Consider the following 10,603-nt stretch of genomic DNA (forward strand, 5'->3'; position numbering starts at 1 on the left):
TGGAGGAGGCTGATGCAGCGGAAGCGGCAAGTCGTGCTGAGCGAGGGGAGCCCGCCGGCAAGAAGGAGCTTGCCGGGCGTGACGCCGAGCCGAGCGAGCCCGCCAAGTACACGAGCGGCTCGTTGGAAATCAACTCTTCTTCCTCCTCATCTTCGAGCAGCTTGCCGCAAGCAAAGCCTCCATCCTCACCAAGAAGGCGTCTCCGCAAGGCCGGTGACGTGGCGGAGCGGCAAGCGGGTCAACAGTCACCGCGCCGCGTGACACGCTCTACCGCGGCAAACACCGTTGCCGCGGGAGCGCCTCATGCTGTGACGGCAACTGGAGCGGAGTCTAGCCGGACCACCGCTTCGATCCCTGCCGCTACTCACGCCGCGCCGACAGCCGGAGCGGGGTCGTCTCAGACCACCGCCACCGCTCCCGCCAAGCGGCCAAGGGAAGCTACCCCTCCGCCTCCTCCCGCCGGGCGCGCGCCGGACTTCGACTTCTCCGCGTTCAGCTCCGACGAGGAAGAAGAAGAAGAGTAAGCTTCTCTTGCTGTACTTATAGTTCTTCAATTCTTGCTGTTTTGTCTTGTTTCTCACTTGCTTTTCCCCTGAACCTGTTCCTCTTCAGGACTCTGGCCCAGAGAGCGGCGAAGAGAGCTAAGGTCCCGGTGATTGTCATCGAGGACGAGCCCACTGCGACAGCAGGTGGCGCGCCCGAGACAACCTTGCCGGACCCGGCGACTTTTCTCCAGGGCAGCCCCCAGCGTAAGTGTATGATTTACTTTCTGCTGCGAGGCGCGCTTGGGTACTTGTCTTTGCTGATATCTGCTTATTGACTTGTGTAGGAGCCGAGCAGCCCCACCAGGAGCCAAGGGAGAATCCCCCGACAAGGGAGAATTCTCCGGCAAGGGAGGGCTTCCCGATAAGGGAGAAGTCTCCGGCAAGGGAGGGTTCTCCGGCAAGGGAGAAGTCTCCGGCAAGGGAGGGTTCTCCGGCAAGGGACAGCACCAGCGACCCCCCAACGGCGGAGACCACAACTGCAGAACCTAGTGCAGGTACTCCTCTTGCTTCAAAACTTCCCTTGGGTTCTTCTTCTTCTGATCTTCTTTTTGTTGGATTTTTGCTTGACTCTCCCCCTTTTCTGGCTGTCAGATCCATCCGCTGCGGAGCAGATGGAAACCGAGGTCGCCGCCGACAAGGCAACTGGTGCTGGAGATGCCGCCGGTGCAGAGGCCGCCAAGGCTGACGCCGCGGCAACTGGCGAGGGCTCCGGCGATCGCACTGACGGCCCTGAGGCTGCAGGAGCGCCATGCGCTACACCGACCGCCGACCCGTCCGCTGCTGCCGCAGCGCCAGGCTCCGGAGAGCCCCAGCCAGGCGTCTACCTGAAGGCCGGCGACGACATCTTCATCAATCTTCCCTGGGCATCAAGCTCCAGAGCACCGGTCAAGGGGGAGATCTTCGACGGAGAAGTGCTTGCCTCCGCGGGGTTGACGCTGGTCGACGCGCCAAGCAGCAGCAGCAACGAGCCCGAAGAAGAGCGGCTGCTGCGGAGGTTGATGTCGCTCTACCGCGCGCGACAAGCCAAGCTGGAGTCCCGCGAGGCGCTTGTCGCGAAGGCGGGAGCAGACATTGAAAAGCGCGTGGAAGAGCTCGGAGGTTTCCACCGGGAAGCCCTCCGATCCCTGGCGGAGGAGCGGGAGCAGCTCGCTGAAGCGCAGAAGGCCTTTCTCCTCGAGAAGGCCGAAGCCGAAGAGCGCCAGCGACTTGCCGCTGTGAAGCTAGCCGCGGAGGAGGGCGAGCTGGCGCAGCGGAAGGTCAATCTTGACGCCCACGAGGAGGAGCTTGCCTCGCGCGAGAAGAAACTTGGCGGAGCCCTCAAGCAAGCGGAGGACGCTACCGCCGCCGCCGAGGCCGCCAAGGAGGAGTTGAAGACGAAGGTGGCGCGGCTGGAGGCCGATCTCTCCGAGAAGGGCAAGGAGCTCAGCGCCGCCAAGGTCTCCAACGTGGATCTTGAGTTGAAGCTAACCACTTTGACCAAGACTCTGGACAGCGCCAAGAAGCGGGAGGCGGCCTTGAAGGAGGAAATCAAGGCCGACAAGGCGCTGCTGGAGAGTGCTGCCGCCGCCCAGAACGCCTTCAGGGAGACCGTGACGCACTTGACGGAGAGTCTTGTGAACGCCGCCACGGACATCGACAAGGAGCTGGCGCAACTGGGGATGGATGATCTCGGGTATCCCTCCGACGACAACCTCCAACCCAGCGCCAAGCTCGTTCTGTTCTTCAAGGGCGTGGCGACGGCCCTTCAGCGACTCCGGGAGAGGATCCCCAAGCAACTGCTGACGAGTCGTGCAAGATCTACGCGGGGTCCCTCCAGAAAGTATTGATGAAGGTGGCCTTCCGCAATCCGGGCCTCCGCCTCACCAACATCCTCAGGACCTTGCCGCCAGAAGCTGATCTGGAGGAGCTCAAAGCCCTTGTTGCACCCATTGTGGACAAGGTGAGCGGGATCAAGAGGGTTGAAGGCGATCGCGTAGATTAGGCCGCCCATTTCTTCTTTCCTTGTCGCTGTTTATCTTGTCATGAAAACAATCTGTTAGAGCCGCGACAAGTCATTTTGGTAATATAACTCTGTTCTGGGCAATGATTCGCAACGTTATTCCCTTTACTTGATTCCTCCCTTTGTATGTCTTTTTACCCTACGCTTTTAGGGAACTTGCCGGTGCAGGCACCAGAATCGCGAGCGCTGAGTGCGGAACGTCAGCAGCCGGCTGGCGGTGCCGCTACCGGCAAGAAACCTTGTCGCAACTAGTTGCAGCTCACTTAAGTTGTTGACCGGACTCGAAACAAAGTAAGGGCGCTAGCGGCTCACTTAAGTTGTTGAGCGGACTCGAAACAAAGTAAGGGCGCTAGCAGCTCACTTAAGTTGTTGAGCGGACTCGAAACAAAGTAAGGGCGCTACTAGCTGCGAGTCGGTTCCTCCGCGCACAGGTTTTCCATACAAAGTGCGGTCGTTCAAGGGAGATAACTTAAAAATTAAAAAATCTGATTGCTCAAACTTTGGCAACTTAGCTTTTCTGTTATTTGCTTCCCGGCAAGGCGAAACTTTCTTGAACGACGCTTGGTCCATACCATTATCTTCTCCTTCCCCCCCCGCCGGCAAACTTGTGGGCGAGGGAACCTTCCTTTCCTTGAGAAAAAATAAAGAAGAGAAAATAAAGATATGGAGCCTTATGGCTCGTTATTGCTTACCGTGGAGCAGGTGCTGCACAAAATGTCAGATAACACATGCAAAAAATAGAAGGCATGAAAATGACAAAATGTGCGGAGCACATGAGCTTTACTTATGCACGGGGTCTGCGCCCGGCTTTGTACAAAGGATTACATGCAACAGCAGCAAGACTTGTACAAAAGGTGGTTGCTGGAACAGGTTCCGGCAACCGCGCCTTACGGGTAAAACTTACGAAGATGCTCAATATTCCAGGAGTTGCTCACCGGAATTCCATCTTCGGTCTCAAGGCGGACAGCGCCAGGCCTAGTGACTCGTTTCACCCGGTAAGGGCCTTCCCACTTCGGCGTCAACTTGTTGGAATTCTTGGCGGACTGAACGCGCCGAAGAACAAGGTCGCCTTCCTCGAGACTTCTGGCATTAACTTTGCGGCTATGGTAGCGGCGCAAAGCTTGCTGGTAGCGAGCAGCTCGCACAGCAGCCTGAAGACGGTCTTCCTCAAGGAGCAGCGCGTCATCTTGTCGCAGCTGCTCTTGCTCAAGCTCATCATAAGCGAGCACTCGAGGTGACCCGTATACGAGTTCCGTGGGGATAACTGCCTCTGCTCCATAGACTAGAGCGAAAGGTGTCTGGCCAGTGGCTCGATTTGGTGTCGTCCTGATCGACCAAAGAACCACCGGCTGCTCCTCGATCCAGTTTCTTCCGCACTTGTGCAGCCTGTCGAAAGTTCTGGTCTTGAGCCCGCGCAGCACTTCAGCATTTTCCCTCTCCGCTTGACCGTTGCTTCTCGGGTGAGCAACAGAAGCGAAGCAGACCTTGGCGCCAAGATCTTGGACGTACTGCATGAAGGTGTGGCTCGTGAATTATGTACCGTTGTTGGTGATTATCCTGTTAGGGATCCCGAAGCGGCAAACAATCGACCTGAAGAACTTAACGGCTGACTGTGCGGTCACCTTCCTCACTGGTTCCACTTCCGGCCACTTTGTGAACTTGTCGATTGCAACGTACAAGTACTCAAAGCCCCCGACAGCTCGGGGAAAGGGGCCGAGGATGTCGAGCCCCCAGACCGAAAATGGCCAGGATAAAGGGATCGTCTGGAGAGCTTGAGCTGGTTGGTGTATCTGCTTGGAATGGAACTGGCACGCTTCACACTTGCTTACTTGTGCAGTTGCATCCTGGAGGGCTGTTGGCCAGAAGAAACCTTGCCGGAATGCTTTGCCGACAAGTGCTCTTGCGCCAATGTGGTGACCACATATGCCTCCATGTATCTCTGCCAACAGCTTTTGTCCATCTTCCCGGTGAATACACTTCAATTTCACACCGTTCAGTCTTCTTCTGTACAGTGTCTTGTCGACAAACTGGTACATACTTGACTGTCGGGCTACACTTTCCGCTTCTTCTTGTTCTTCGGGAAGTTCTCCTGTCTGAAGGAAACGGACAATCTGCTGTGCCCATGCTGGAGCTTGTGGCTCGACAACAAGGACTAAAGGCAAATCTGCTGCTGCGGGAACATCCGCTTCCACGGCAAGAACCTGCGGCTCTGCCGGAGCTTGACGTTCCCCGACAAGTTTGCCGGAGCAAAACTTGTCGGGAGCTTCTGCTTCAACGGAACAAACCCTAGGGCTTGCCGGAGCATCTTGCCTCTCAGCGCTCTTGGTGTTGGTCTCAGCTGCTGCGGGAACATCCGCTTCTACGGCGAGGAGCTGCGCCTCTGCCGGAGCTTGACGTTCTCCGACAAGCTTGCCGGAGCAAAACTTATCGGGAGCTTCTGCTTCAACGGAACAAACCCTAAGGCTTGCCGGAGCAGACTGCTCCTCAGCGCCTTCGGCGTTGATCTTAGGGACCTTCTTGGCGGCGGCTTCCGGAAGCTTTGCCGGCAAATAGTCACCAGAAATCAACTTCCTCTTCTTGCTCTGTCCAGTTGATGGTGTTACGGACGGTTGAGTCAGCTTGAGCACAAAGATCCCTGGTTCCACAGGTAGCTTAAGTGCGGCGCACTTTGACAGGCCATCAGCAATGGCGTTCTGAGCTCTTGGAAGATGCTCCATTTGTAAGCCGTCAAAGCGCTCTTGTAGCTTTCTCACTTCGTCGACGTAAGCTTCCATCAACGGACTCTGATAACTCTTGTTTACTTGGCGGACGACAAGCTGTGAGTCACCCCTGACAATGAGCTTCTTGATCCCAAGGTCTGCCGCGATCCTGAGACCGGCAAGCAATCCCTCATACTCTGCAGTATTGTTTGTTGCTTGCCCCTTGGGAAAGTGCATCTGGACTACGTACTTGAGGTGTTCTCCGGTGGGTGCGACAAGCAGCACACCAGCGCCGGCGCCTTGCAGCGAAAAGGCACCATCAAAGTACATCAGCCATTCTTTGCTTGCTTCCTTGACGGGGATGCTCGTTTCTGGAATTTCCTCATCTGGTGTTGGCGTCCATTCTGCTATAAATTCTGCCAATGCTCTGCTTTGGATAGTTGAAGTACTTTCAAACTTGAGGCAAAGCTTGACAGTTCCAGTGCCCACTCAACAATCCTGCCTGTCGCTTCTGGATTCTGTAGTATCCTCTTCAGCGGAAAGCGAGTGACAACTGTGATCTCATGTGCTTGGAAGTAATGGCGCAGCTTTCTCGAGGCCATAAGAAGGCCGAAAAGCAGTTTCTGCACACCAGAATACCTTGACCTAGCCCCCTGCAGAAGGGAACTGACAAAGTAAACTGGGCGCTGCACCATTTTCTTCTGTATCTCCTCTCGCATCTGCGTAGATCCATCTTTGTCGGGACCAGAGCTTGTCGGGGAAGCCCCCTGCTTGTCACTGGATGTGCTTGTCGTGGTTGCAGGCTCGTCATCTGCCTCCCTCTCTGCTACTAACGAAGCACTAACCACTTGATTGGTTGCCGCTATATACAGCAGCAACTTCTCTTGTGGCTTAGGTGCGACAAGTATTGGAGGGGAGGACAGGTATCTCTTCAAGTCTTGCAGCGCAGCCTCCGCTTCCGAAGTCCATCTCATTGGGCCTGCCTTTTTCAATAATTTGAAAAATGGCAGGGCGCGCTCAGCAGACCGAGAGATAAACCTGCTGAGAGCAGCCACACAACCGGCAAGTCTTTGTACATCCTTGACGCGCTTGGGTGCTTCAATCTGCTCAATGGCCTTGATCTTGTCGGGATTGGCTTCAATTCCCCGCTGAGACACGAAGAACCCGAGAAGCTTGCCGGAAGGAACTCCAAACACACACTTCTCTGGGTTGAGCTTGAGGCTGATCTTGCGCAGATTCGCAAAGGTTTCGTCCAAATCTTGAATCAGAGTTGCCCTGTCCTTGCTCTTGACCACTATATCATCCATGTAGGCTTCCACATTTCTGTGTATTTGCGGCTCAAGGGCGACATGGACTACTCTTGCAAATGTTGAACCAGTATTTTTTAATCTGAAAGGCATTCGTACGAAACAGTACGTGCCACATGGAGTAATAAATGCGGTCTTCTCCTCATCCTCTTCTGCCATGAAGATCTGATGATATCCTGAATATGCGTCAAGAAATGAAAGCAAATCACATCCGGCTATGGAGTCAACAATCTGGTCAATGCGCGGCAAAGGAAATGGCTCTTTGGGACAAGCTTTGTTAACATCGGTAAAATTGATACAAAGTCTCCATTTCCCGTTCGCCTTGCGCACGACTACAGGATTGGCCAACCACGTGGGATGGAGCACTCCTCTGACAAGGCCTGCTGCTTCCAACTTCTTGATCTCTTCTGCTATGAACTCTTGGCGCTCCACTGCTTGCTTCCTAACTTTCTGCTTGACGGGCCGCGCATGAGGACAAACGGCAAGGTGGTGCTCAATCACTTTCCTGGGAACACCGGGGATGTCAGACGGTTGCCACGCAAACACGTCGACATTCGCCCGCAGGAAAGCAACGAGCGCGCTTTCCTATTTAGGGTCGAGAGTGGCACTGATGGTGAAGGTACCACCAGTGCCGTCCTCCTTGGCGGACACCTTTTTCGTCTCTGGCGGAGCTGCCATCGTCTTCTTACACTTGCCGGTGGAGCTCGATGGTGCGTCCTCGACGGCAGCGCAGCACTCCGAAGAGGTGCGCTTGCCGGAGTGGGCATCAGAACTCTTGCCGGACTTGGTCTTCTTCCCCCGGGAGCTTCAGCGGTAAGTGACTCGCGTTCTGCTGCGGCTGCTGCTTCCCGGTAGATCTTGTCGGCACAGATAAGAGCATATTTCTTGTCGCCAGGGACAGAGATGACGCTTATCGGGCCTGGCATCTTCAGCATGTTATATGCGTAGTGAGAGGCTGCCATGAACTTGGCGAGTGATGGACGGCCAAGTATTCCATTGTAAGGTAATGGAATATCGGCAACATCAAAAGTGACCCTCTCAGTCCTGAAGTTCAGCTCGCTGCCAAATGTTACTGGCAACGTGACTTTCCCCTTCGGCTTGCTCCTTCCCGGGTTAATTCCTTGGAATGTGCCGGTCTCTTCGAGCTCGTTGTCAGGGATCTGGAGTTTCTGGAGTACAGCGGAGGAGATCAGGTTCAAGCCGGCCCCGCCGTCAACTAACATCTTAGTGACCTTGAGGTTGCAGATAGTTGGTGAAACCAACATCGGCAAGCACCCGACCGCAGTTGTGCGATCAGGGTGGTCCTCAATGTCAAAGATGATAGGCATGCTGGACCATTTCAGAAGTTTGCGCGATTCGACAAGTGGTTCCGCTGCATTGACTTCCCGCACCCACTGCTTGAGCTGGCGGTGCGAAGTATGCAGAGAAGCACCGCCGTCAACGCACAAGACCTCTGTGGCTTTCTGAAACTCCTGCTCACTGGTCTCAACATCATCCATGTCTTCGTCGTCGTCGTCGTCTTCATCGTTGTCGCGGCCGCGGGGAGGTCTGCTTGGCCTTGCCGCGGCGTCCTCCCCGGCCGGCGCGCTTCTTACCGGATTCTCCGGCACCTCCTTGGGCCCTCTCCTTGTCGCGTCGCTCGTACTCAGCCTTTTGCTGCTGGACAAGCTGCTCGACCTTCTTGCAGCTCTGGAGGTCATGGCCCTTGGTGCGGTGAATCTTGCAATACTGCTTGTCGGTGCCGTCCTGCTTGTCGGCGACTGCCACAGCCTGGCAGTTGGTGCACGCGGCAACCTCCTTGCCGGAGCTACCAACTTTGGCCTTCTTGGCGCCACCTTCATTGCCGGACTGTTCAACGACTAGCACCTCTTTACCTTTCTTCTTCCTGTTCCGCCGCTGGTTTCTCTTTGTCGGGGCAGCATCCTCACTGTCAGATCCTTCTGCTCCGGTCTTCTCTCCGGGGAGTTTCCTCCCTTCCTCAGCACGTGCACACTTGTCGGCCAGGGCATACAGCTCACTGACGTCTCTGATCCTGGACATCGCCATCTCCTCCCGCATCCTGCGGTTACGCACGTTCTGATGGAACGCGCTGATGACCGCGGCGGGGTGGACGTCTGGGATGTTATACTGTACACGGCTGAACCTCTGAATGTACTTGCGCAGGGGCTCTCCTTCCTTCTGGGCGTGCAGATGAAGGTCACTCTCTTGGCCATGAGGTTTGTGGCCGCCTGTAAAGGCGCCGACAAACTGATGGCATAGATCAGCCCAGGAGGATATGGAGTTGTCCGGCAAGTGCATGAGCCAGGACCTGACGTTGGGCTTGAGCACCAGCGGGAAGTAGTTGGCAAGGATCTTGTCGTCCCGCCCCCCGGCAGCCTGCACCGCGATGGTGTAGATGCTGAGGAACTCCGACGGATGCGTCTTGCCGTCGTATTTCTCTGGTACATCTGGTTTGAAATTCTTCGTGCTGGGCCACTGGACTTGCCGCAGCTCACGAGTGAACGCAGGGCAACCTACCGCGTACGGCAAGTCGCCTGGTTCCCCTGGCGCATGCATGTCAACAGAGGGCCCAGCGCGCTGGTCTGATTGACGTCGCGCTTCCCTTCTGCGCTCGATGCGAGTACGAGCGTCTTCTTGTTGTCGTTATTGAAGAACTTGGCGCTGATCGCGACGAGCTCGCGGATCTGACGACACGGTGGAGTCGCTGTCGAGGTGGATCCGGCGAGTCGGCGATCTCGGCCTTCGGGGCGGAGAGTGCATAGTAGTTGCACCCCCACCAGTCTTGTCGTCTCTGGCTCGTGCCTGGCTGGCTTGCCGCGGCTGCGACGTGCTCGGTTGCCGTGGAGTGTCGCCGTTGGCGAAGCCGATGAGACTCTGGATGGTTGCCCTCCAATCGTCGATCTTGTCCGCCGTTGGAGGGTAGTCTAGGAGCAGCTGAGCTCGCGCCAAAGCTTCTGCTGCAGTGGCGGGCGGTGGTGGCGAACGGTGCGAGGAGCGGGATATGCTCGGACTTCTAACCACGTTAGAAGGAGCAATATCCTGTCCAGGCGACCGTGCCTCGCTCGTGCCAGCATGTTGGCGTGCATGGTGGTCCTGAGCGCTCCGAGATCCACCAACCCGATCTTGGTCTAGCAAACGCATGGTACCGTGAGTACCATGACGCTGCCGGTCCCGCGCCTCCTGAGACAGGCGCGGTGCATGTACGGACGCCGAGGTCTTGGAGTGCGCCCGGTCGTTGTGGGAGCCGGCTACGCCGCCGATGGGCAGCGCAGCCTCGCCCTTGGACCTGGCAGCACCGTGAGCTCCCTCGTCTACGCCCGTTCTTCCGCCGGCGCCCGCCCCATCAGCCGTTTGTCCCGGCGGTGGTGGGTAAGGAGCGGACGGAGCAGCCGCCTCCGAAACCTTCTTCTTCGGCGGCATGTTGATGAAGATGATGAAGATCTAGCTCGCGAGAACGCCGAATCTGGTTCACAGAACTTCAACGCCCCCTACCTGGCGCGCCAAAGATGCCGGGGTACTGATCCACGGGCACCTATGGGACCGGCGGACCGGTCCCTTTCGGTTCGGCGGGGGCGGAGATCGTGCAAAGAGCGGATTGAGGCGATGCACGCGAGCGATTTACCCAGGTTCGGGCCGCACGAATGCGTAAAACCCTACTCCTGCTTTGTGGTTTGTATTGATTTCTTGCTCGGGAGCGCGGAGTGCTACAGTACACACCCGCAGCTAACAAGACCGAGCGTGAGTGTTCGAACCAGCTAACCCCCCTCTACGTTGCACACGGGCCTCCTTTTATATGCTCAAGGGGTTACCGACAGGTGGCAATGGAGGTAAAGGGCAAAAATGGAAAGGTGCTGTGGTAGGTACAGCTACCTGCTACAGTGTATCATACCTAACCCTGACGGCAGGGGACAAGGGCCTTAAATGCCCGTCCGCGTCGCCTAAACAGTGCGAAAAGGGACCGCCAGGGATGCCACCGTTCGCCACGATGGCGATCTTGTCAGCGCCGCTTGCCACCGCACGCCGCTGGCTGCACAGCCTCCCGCCACGTACGCC

Source organism: Triticum urartu, chromosome 2 (assembly GCF_003073215.2).
Source record: "Triticum urartu cultivar G1812 chromosome 2, Tu2.1, whole genome shotgun sequence".
NCBI classification, from domain to species: Eukaryota; Viridiplantae; Streptophyta; class Magnoliopsida; order Poales; family Poaceae; genus Triticum; species Triticum urartu.